At 46.0% G+C, this 10,600-nt stretch overlaps 1 pseudogene; it reads right to left on the reverse strand.

Annotated features, from left to right (window-relative positions):
- Positions 1–9,885: 9,885 nt before the first annotated feature.
- Positions 9,886–10,005, reverse strand: LOC136650825 (5S ribosomal RNA; annotated as a pseudogene).
- Positions 10,006–10,600: the final 595 nt, after the last annotated feature.

A 10,600-nucleotide genomic window follows, 5' to 3' on the forward strand; every position in this document is an offset into this window, starting at 1 on the left:
TTTTTACTGTTCAGAATGCTCTTCCATTTTCATGCTTCCCCTTCTGTCACTCTAGCTGTCACTTCTGAAAAAGCCTGCTTTGGGTCCCTTGGGTTGGACTTTGCACAGCCAGGCCCAGTATAGCGGGAAGGTGATCCCACTGCAGTTTTATTGGGCTTGCCAGAAAACTTCAATGGAATCAAAACTTAACAAATCCACTGATTTCCTCTACCTCTGCTCCAATACTGAGATCAGGTACCTGGCAATAATTCAGTAGAAAAATTTGTATACAAATATGGTGTCTCAAAGCAGATAAAGGAATTCAATAAGATAGTAAGTAGTACCTTATAAGCAGAGTGCAAAACTGTGATTATAGGCTAGTGTAGGGTAGCAGACCAATCCTATCCCTTTCCTTCCGGCCAATGCAGCTGCACCTGCTGGAGTGTGCACTGCATCCTGCAAGGGAGGCAGATCTGTCAGCAGATAAGCCCAATAAGATTGGGCTGTTAATGTGAGGGAGAGAGAGAGGGAGAGGGAGAGAGAGAGAGAGAGAAGGCATACTCCATGGACCATCAAATAATTGAGCTCTGGAAAGGCAATTTCACACACTGCATGGCAGCACACTTGGGGTTGCCACTGAATGTATACACAACTGATGTTGCAACCAATCCTGTCTTAACAATAATAATAATAATAATAATAATAATAATAATAATAATAATAATAATAATAAAACTTTATTTCTATCCCGCCCTTCTCCCCAAAGGGACCCAGGGCAGCTAACAACATATAAAACAGATTAAAACATAATTTCACAAACAGATAAAAACACATTAAAAAACATTAGCAGAACCCATAAAAACAGTAGTCAGATAAAAGTCAGAATAAAAGAGCATAAAACAGCAGTACTTAGAGGAATCAAGCCTGTAAAAAGCAACTAAAAGATGTATAAAAGATGTTAAAAAGGCCATGAAGTCAGAAGGCTTGATTAAACAACAAGGTCTTCAGGCCTCGCCAAAAAGTCTCCAGAGAGGGAGCCATTCTCAAGTCAAGGGGAAGGGAGTTCCACAACATTGGTGCCACTACTGAGAAGGCCCTATTTCTTGCCGCCGCCCCACGTACCTCCTTAGGCGGCGGCACTTGTAAAAAGACCTTCTCTGATGACCTGAGAGGACGAGCCGGATTGTACGGGAGTAGGCGATCTGTAAGATAGCCTGGCCCAGAGCAGTATAGGGCTTTAAAGGTCAAAACCAGCACCTTGAATTGGGCCCGGAAACGAATGGGCAGCCAATGTAGCCCCCGGAGAAGCGGACTGACAGTGTCAAACCACCTAGCTCCAGTGACCACACGGGCCGCCGCATTCTGCACTAATTGCAGTTTCTGAACCGTCTTCAGGGGCAGCCCCACATAAAGCGCGTTACAATAATCTAACCTCGATGTCACCGTAGCATGGATCACCGTGGCCAGGTCTGCACGATCCAAGTACGGACGCAGCTGGCGCACCAGCCAAAGCTGAGTGAAGGCCCCCCTAGCTACAGCCGCCACCTGGGAATCCAGGAGCAGCTGCGAGTCCAGGTGAACCCCCAAGCTGCAGACCTGCTCCTTCAGAGGGACTGCAGCCCCATTCAGAGCAAGCCGATAATCCAGCACCTGCATCGAGGATTTCCGAACCAGGAGAGCCTCTGTCTTATCCGGATTTAATTTCAGCTTGTTAGCCCCCATCCAGATCCTCACTGCTTCCAGACAGTGCTCCAGGCCCTCAACCGCCACCCTGGAGTCTGGAGGAAAGGAGAGATAAAGCTGGGTGTCATCAGCGTATTGATGACACCCCACTCCAAACCCCTGGATGATCTCTCCCAGCGGTTTCATGTAGATATTAAATAGCATGGGGGACAGAATTGAACCCTGCGGCACCCTGCACTTCAAGGGCCAGGGTGTCGAACAGGCATCCCCCAGCACCACCATCTGGGACCGACCTTCCAAGTAGGAGCGGAACCACCGCAAAACAGTGCCTCCAACTCCCAGCTCGGCCAATCAGCCCAGAAGGATACCATGGTCGATGGTATCGAAAGCCGCTGAGAGGTCCAGCAGGACCAACAGGGACGCACTCCCCCTGTCCAGTCCCCGGCGTAGGTCATCCACCAAGGCGACCAAGGCAGTTTCTGTCCCAAAGCCCGGCCTGAAACCAGATTGAAAAGGATCCAGATAATCCGCTTCATCCAAGACCCTCTGGAGTTGGGCCGCCACCACCCGCTCAATTACCTTGCCCAGAAACGGGATGTTGGAGACTGGCCGATAGTTGTTCAACACAGTGGAATCCAGGGAGGGCTTCTTCAGGAGGGGGCGAACCACCACCCGCTTCAAAGCAGGTGGCAACGTCCCCTCCCCCAAAGAAGAGTTGACCACCCTCCCCGTCCACTCAGCCAGTCCACCCCGGGCAGCTCTTATCAGCCAAGCTGGGCAAGGGTCAAACAGGCAGGCAGACGGCCTCACACTCCAAAGGAGTCTGTCCACATCCTCAGGCTGCACAAGCTGAAAAGAATCCCACAACACTGGACAAGCAGTTGCCAGGGGGACATCATCAGACATTGTCAATGTGGCATCCAAGTCGTAACGAATGCGATCGTTACGTCTTCCTCTTGTATGAAACAAACTCATATGATGAAGGCAGGGATGTGCTCCAGTAACTGAGTCTGAGTTGCAAGTTGAGTTGCAAGTTAATGACTCTGTGAATTCACGAGTCATAGCCATAGCCAAAAATTTGCAAATTTACATGAGCAAAATTTAGTCATTTCGAATCAAGTACAAGTCATTTTGAGAACAAGTCAAATTGCAAGTCAATGGCTTCCTCGAGCAAAAATTCACAGCCCCCCAAAACTTAAGCCTTCCTCCTACCCTCAACCTCGCCTAGTCCCTACCTCTTGAAATCAACTTACCCTCTTCCCACTACCTCTGCTGCTGCTGTTGATCTGAAGGCCAGCTTCTGGATTGCCCAAAAGGTCTTCGGCACTACATGGAAGAGGTGAAAAAAGTAAGCCACACACGCAAGAAAGTCGGGGCTTGAGTCATTTTGACTCTCATTTCTTCTATTGAGTCATTGGCCCCGAGTCGAGTTGGGAGGCCATGACATCCATGACTTGAGTCAATGAGTCCATGACTCATTCATGACTTGACTTGCGCGATTCAAATCAAGTCACCCCAAGTCAAACGCCCATCCCCAGATGAAGGTATTCACAATTCTGAAATTCATTTCTTGGAATATTTATAACCTTTTGATTTGCAAGGCAGTGAACAACATAAAAGCAGAATAGAACAATAACAATAAGTACAGTTAAAATGACAACAACTGAGCCCTTGTATCTCACCTAGGCTCCATTCCTCTGGCCTGGAACCTAGCAGTCAAATGCCTCTGTGTCAATTTCTTCCCTTGTGCAGTGCCTGTGTTGGCAGGCAGACACAGGGGATCACAAGGCTGTCAGTGCGGAGGGGGCCAGTTCCTCAGGGAACTCACTCTTAGAAATGCTGTGTCTGGGCATCGCTCAGGCTCGGTTTTGGAGTCCACATTCAACATATTCATGGTGTATACTGCTGGAAACCCTACTGATGTTACAGCTCCTCTCCCTCTGAGCCCACGTCCTGGATGCTGCTCAAGGCTAGGGTTATGACAACTTACTATGAAGTGAGTCTCACTGAACTGAATAGGCCTTATTCCAAATACATATGCATAGAACTGGGCTTCACTGGAAGCAACAAGACTTCAGTTAGTTGCAACTAATTATTCCATTAGTCACCGTGGAACTTAGCTTTAGTTAAGACTTAATTAACTTTAGTTGGATTAGGGCCTATGACTCTGTAAAAGAGGCTGAGGATCCTATCCTCAGAAAAGACAAACTGGCATTCAGGCATCAAAAACTGCTAGGTGCTTCAGTTGTTCTAAGAGATCAAACTGCTATTTCCCACTGTGCCTCCTTTCCAAAATGGTTTCGAAATAATGATACAGCACCAACTATCCTGAGTTACAAGTGTTCAACATGCATGTGTGAGTTTACTATCTGTAATAAGCAGCAAAATACAGAAGCACCTGTTCCTAAATTGGGTGTTGGCAGTCTGCTGCTAGAATCACTGAAAAAAACACAGTACAGCATCTTTTCTATGGGATATATAAAGGGGTGTGTGTATCTAGTTCTCTCTCTCACACACACACACGCACACACACACCCTGGTTGCATTTTTATGAGAGAACACGGAAGAGGCATTATAAGTCTCAGCACCTTCCTCCCCCCATTTTTTAACCAGGCAGCCAGATGATTTTCGAGTGAATCTGTTGATTAGCTATGTTAGGACATCTGCAGTAGGTAGGAACAATAGCAGGAAGCAGAGGGCTTGGCTACCCTATTTATAATTAGCAATTGCCATGCTCTTAGCAGTGTCCTCCTGAAAGAACATGAATATTCACGCTGAGACACTGCATTATGTTTCGTTGTAACCATAGCGTCTTGCACAGGAGTCGCGCTCACACTGATCAGGAAGTCGGAATAACTGTTCCAAGTGACTCTTGTGATCACTGTGAGGAAAGCTGTTATTTGCAACAAGATGTGGGATGCCTATCCCTCCAAATTGCTCATGCCGGCACCAAAGGTTTCCTACTGCTTGTATCCTCCCTTCACAACGGAACATGCTTAAAGCTTGCTGAAAGAGAAATTTCTTATTAAAAGTATTGCCTCTGGTAATAGGAGACATTTTGAACATGTCACAAAACTGGAGCTTTTTCATGTGCTCCTTCAGTATTGAGCTGCTTCGACCAGATTTCCTGGCATCTGGAATATTTTTTCCTTGACAAACATGAAATGACTGATCCTAGACAGCTTTTGCACTTTTCATTTATGTTTACCAAAGAGCAATAACTCTAAGTTCACATATTATGCCAATGCTGGTCCAAAAGACTGTACCATCACTACACATGTTTTGTATGAATGCCAGCTGCGTGAACATAGAGTGACTCAAACTGAATCATAAGAGGTCCATCGGTCTAGGCAGTTGCTGGCATCCCTAGTTAAGTTTAATTGACTAGTTTTCCTTTGTCACCCATGATACAGGAAATGTTTTGCCAGACAGCAGTGGCTCCAACTGGGGGGAGCCTCTGGGGAAAAAAATCCTGCAAGAGGCACCCAATGGTATACTCCCCCCAAGCTTAGAAAGTGCATGTGCATGCTGGCTCCCCTCTATGATGCCCAGAAACTGGACCACAAATGGATGTCCATTATGTCTGTGTCAGTGATGTGCAGTCACGGCTGGCAGGGGTGGCACAGCCTTGCCTAACCCAGCAAGTGAAAAAAAAAACACCTTTTGCCTTTCTCTAGCTGCTCCTCTGTGCTCCATCCTCTAAAGCAACATACATACAAACATGAACAAGAAGAGCTGCCAATCAGCTCAGAGCCCAATCATGTGGTAGGCAGCATGGCTCCGTACCGCTGACCACAGTTGCAAACGTACCGTAAGGCACGTTTGCGGGGCTCACCACTGGGCTTCCACCCGTGCTAGCCCAGCGCCGGCCAGTGCTGGGCTAGCGCCGGGCGGTTGCGCAGCTCCTGCGGTTTGGCAATCTCCTGGACTGCCAAGGTGCAAAATGGTAGCCGGGGGCGTGGATGGGGGCAGGGAGGAGGTGTTCCAGGGAGCGGGGAGGCCGGCAGGGACGGAGAGAGCACGGGGAGGAGGCGTGATGGGGAGGGGCAATGCCCTCCTCGGTGCCGCCAAGCCTTGGTGCCCTGGGCAGCTCAGGATTGGGTTGCCCGTCACTATGGTGGCTTGCAAGGGACAAAACAGGCATGGATGTCTATACAATAAAAGCCACCAGGGAGAGCTATCTCTGTTTTCCCAATGATAAAAAGACATCACTTGTGTCTCTAGGAAGGCATCAGGAAGAATTGCCTCCAGCAGGCTGTAATCATGGGTATCTTCCAATTAAAAAAAAAAAATGCAGGACAGCTGTCTTCCAATCAGAAAATAGCAAGACATCTGTATCAGCAAGCTCTGGGGAGGCAGCAGGAAGAGTTGCTTCTCTTCTGGTAAAGAAAAAAGCCATGAAAAAAACAGGGAGCCTATGCAAATGACCACTCTGTATACGACCAGGAGAGGCAGCTTTTCAGTTGGTTCAGGGCGCCTGTGCTGAGCTCTCCTTAGCTCCCAGTGGGGGAAGAAGAGAAAGGGAGGAGAGTGTTTCAGAGAATGAGCTTAAGTAGGGAGAGAGGGGGAGAGTGAGCATGTATTGCCTCCCCCTAGCCTGGACCTTACGCATGTCACCGCACATATTGATAGGACTTGCTTCCCAACATCTCATCTTGTCTTGAACTGCCTGTGCTGCTCCTCAGGCTGAGATAATGAAATACTGGGCCAGTAAGAATAAGGGGAGACTCTAGCATGGAATGAAGGAAATGAGTGCTGGGGGCATTTTGTCTTTTTGCAGTATGATAGAACAAGGTTAAGAGTTCAAGACTGAGGCGGGAAGCCAGAAATGGTTTCTTAAAAAAAATTAGAATGTTGTCTCAGGAAGACAATTTGTGAAGGTGTCAGTAGGAGTCTGGGATGGCCAAGAGACCTCAACACTTCTCCCACTGAAAGAGACAGTCACAGCTTGTGGACATGAGAAATGCCCCATCCATCCATCCATCCATCCACATCCATCCATCCATCCATCAGTTCTTGTGTTAACCATTTATTTTGCTGTGTTGACCATTTGACTACTTCTGTTGAAAATGGGTCTATAAATATTTTTATGATAAAAATCTGGATTAGAGATTTCATTTCAAGTTATCAAATCAGAAGCACATTAATTTTCAAAGTATTTGTGAATGTCAGGAGAGCGGACAACATTCTGCCCAGAGCTCCCAAAATGTTCTGGGTGTAGACCAGGGGTGCCCAAACCCCGGCCCTGGGGCCACTTGCGGCCCTTGAGGCCTCTCAATGCGGCCCTCAGGGAGCCCCCAGTCTCCAATGAGCCTCTGGCCCTCCGGAGATTTGTTGGAGCCCACACTGGCCCGCCGCAACTGCTCTCAGCGTGAGGGCGACTGCTTGACCTCTCACGTGAGCTGTGGGATAAGGGCTACCTCCACTGCTTGCTGTTCCACGTCTGTGATGCAGTAGTGGCAGCAAAGGAAAGGCCAGCCTTGCTTTGTGCAAGGCCTTTTATAGGCCCTTTTATAGGCCCTTCAATCATTCATATAAGTTCATCTTTAATATATTCATCCATGTAAACTTATGCAAATTTATTCAAATTTTAAATGTAAATTAATTCTTTTTCCACCCGGCCCCCAACACAGTGTCAGAGAGACGATGTGGCCCTCCTGCCAAAAACTTTGGATACACCTGGTGTAGACAAAGCACACTCACTCTCAAGTAGTAGATTTTTTCCCCCCCCCCAGGGACATGGAAAGTGAATGCGCTGCCACAAACCATACTCCATGAGAAATGTTCAAGTGCTGACCCTTGATCATTCTTTGCTCAATTGCTTTCAGGACAATTAACTTTAATGTAGCTTATCCTTTTGCCATTTTTGATAAAACAGACATTCATTTGCATGGTCACCAACATTCTTGAATCAGATGTTCACATTCGGTTTCCTATGTTTTCTCATTGGTGCTAGTATTTTTCCTTTTTAGCAGTTTGGTCTTATATACATTAACTCAGATGCTGTCCCACTGAGTACAATAGGACTTTCAACAGGATTTTATGCATGTTTACACAGAAATCTGGCTTAGGTCAATGATTTTGACTTCCTAGCAAGTGTGTAGCTTGAGTCTGCATAAATAAAAAATGTGCATAAGCTGCTATCCAATCTTCTCATGGAAATCAGAAGAACAACAGGTTCTTCCACACTCCATCTGAATTTCCAAATATGACTTTTCAACTGTGCAGTCATTTCATTCATTTATCTGCATGTTTCATTTCATATCTCCATTTTCCACTTGGATGTTGTATGCATCATACTTCCTGTTGAGGTCTGAACCCAGGAAATCACTCAGGTCCTGTGCACAGGAGGAAACGTGACAAGCGCTGTGTTTGAAGTAGCCTGTCTGTAGCACGTAGCAAGTAGCAAGTAGCAGCTGTTACTGATTGCTAACTGTGCACCTGATTGTGGGCATGCCTTGTGCATAAAACAGTTGGCATCCTTCAGTCTCGGAAGACCATGGTGTCACGCTCTGAATGGTGGCTCTGGAACAGAATGTCCTCTCCAGTGCGTGAAGCCTGGGTAAAGTAGGTATGGAGGATAGGCTGTTACCCATGCAGCAATCCCCCCTCTCCACATCGCTGAAATGGTCCAATGGAAAGGCAGAAGCCAATATGGTTGGTTCCAGCGGCGTCGCAGGAGTTGCCAGAACGTGACTGTGTTCAGCCACGAACTGCCTCAGGGACTCTGGCTCCGGATTTTGCCTCGAGGTTGACTCCTGAAGCCTTTTCCATAACTGGATGTAGCCACAAGGCAGTGGAGGTTTGGGATCAGAGTTTTCCTTCTCTCAGATGAGCTGCCTTCCCAGGCTGACGAGTCACAAACGCTCATGTCTGTGTGTGGGGGGCATAGGAATTGAGAAGCCATATGTGTGTTGCTGTATGTTCAACCATGTTAAGGTAAATATCCTTTGTATATACTATACCTTGGTGATGGAACCCAGCTTTTCGTGTCGAGTGCTTCTTTGCAATTTACAAAGTCTCCTGAGGGACGGCCTTGGACATTAGCCTCGAGTTTCTGCTGTGCTGCCGTTTGTTTTTCACTCTGTTAGAAACTCCTACACCCTACCCTCAACACTTCCATATTACTTCTATGTCCTCATACAGCAGATACTAGTTCTTCCACAATTTTTTCTCAGTAAATCCCTCTGTTTGGCTCAGTGAATGGTTCATTATTCCAAAAAACACCATAGTAATGGATTTACCCTGTCATTTGTGCAAGAGAAATGCATCTGGAGGGATTAGATTAAACCTTACCTTCTGAAAAAGCAAGACTTCTTCAAACAACAAGCAAAAACAACAAGCAAACATTGTTAATAATAATTTAATAGTATTATTAATTCCCCTATAATACTGCACACTGATCAACCCCACAATGTTAGAAAAAAACTGTCAATTCTGTGGAAAATAAATATAAAGGGTTAAAGGAGAAAAAGCCATTTTATCTTCTTCTTCTTTAGTGTTTGTCCTGTGTGGTGGTGGGATCCACTCTTTTAGATCAGAGTCACCATTTCAGAAAAAGTCATTTATTTTATGGGAATGAAACTGTAGAGAAGAAGTTCTCTGCATATTCAGCTCAATCAACAGTTTGTGCTTGTTCAACTTAAAATATTCACTGCAATAAAACCCTCACATTTCCATCTTGCTGTTTGTTCAAGGCTTCCATTGAATTCTAAGAAAGCATGTTTAAATGTAATGCATCTTTTTATATTTTAGAACATATTTATTGGCCCCTATCTAGAAAAAAGAAAACAGCAGACTTGGAAACTGATTGGGGGCAACTTTGATAGATTATGCAATGCATGAAAGCCAGTGGCATAGACTAAGAAGGCAGCAGGACATTTTCTTGTTTCCATAGAACCACGTGGGTACAAAAGAAGAAATAATGGATGATTGTTTATAATCCCTATCAGAATAAGAATAAATATTTAGACTTCAAATGCACAGCATGATTTTTATTTTTTATTTAATTTCTGTCCAGAACCTGTGCTTTAAGCATTTGTACAAATAATACATGGTAAAGTGCACATACAATTGGTCACTGGCTTGTACTCAGAAATCTGAGCTATAACTCTATTCAACTTGAGATGCTCTGAGAAATGGCAAAAGTAGAGGTGAAAGACACCTGGGCTTTGCATTTTGGCACTTGGTTGGCAACCTTCAGTCTCGAAAGACTATGGTATAAGCCTACAGCACCCGGTATTCCCAGGCGGTCTCCCATCCAAGTACTAACCAGGCCTGACCCTGCTTAGCTTCCAAGATCAGCCGAGATTGGGCATGTGCAGGGTAACAGTTGTTGCAAGTGCTTTGGCACTTCCAAGTAAGAATTTATGTACGTATCTGCCTATGAATGGACATCAGATATGGATACAGTGCAAGCATTTTTCCATGAGAGATATGTTAGCTGAATGCTACACCAGAAACACGAAAAGCAGCCATGACACTCACATAAAGGTCCATAACATCAAGCACATGTTCTTCCTAGTGCGCTTTGGATTAACTAAGAAATTATCAGATTCCTTCTGATCCCTCAAATCAGGAAGAAATTGGGTCATAGTCTGAGCCAATCTAAGGCCCCTTTAGCCCACACTCTCACAAATACCCACCAGCCCCTCAAAACACATTTCCCCCTGCCCTTTACTGACGGATCTGCCAGTACCAGGAGCATAAGCCGTAGTACACGAGCAGTGGGGAAAAAGAAGAGTTTCCACCCAATCCTATTGAGGATTGTGCTGCTGGGTGGAGCAATTTGCAACACCGCTGCAACAAAATGGCTGCCAAAGGTGTGAGCAGCACTTCGTTGGTGTCTATATTGTGCAACTGGGCAGAGAGGGAGGAGGAACAGGGGTGGAGAGACCACACAAGGGGGTGGATCCAGTAGCAATAGCATGCTCCTAGC

This window comes from Tiliqua scincoides, chromosome 4 (genome assembly GCF_035046505.1).
Source record: "Tiliqua scincoides isolate rTilSci1 chromosome 4, rTilSci1.hap2, whole genome shotgun sequence".
Taxonomy (NCBI): Eukaryota; Metazoa; Chordata; class Lepidosauria; order Squamata; family Scincidae; genus Tiliqua; species Tiliqua scincoides.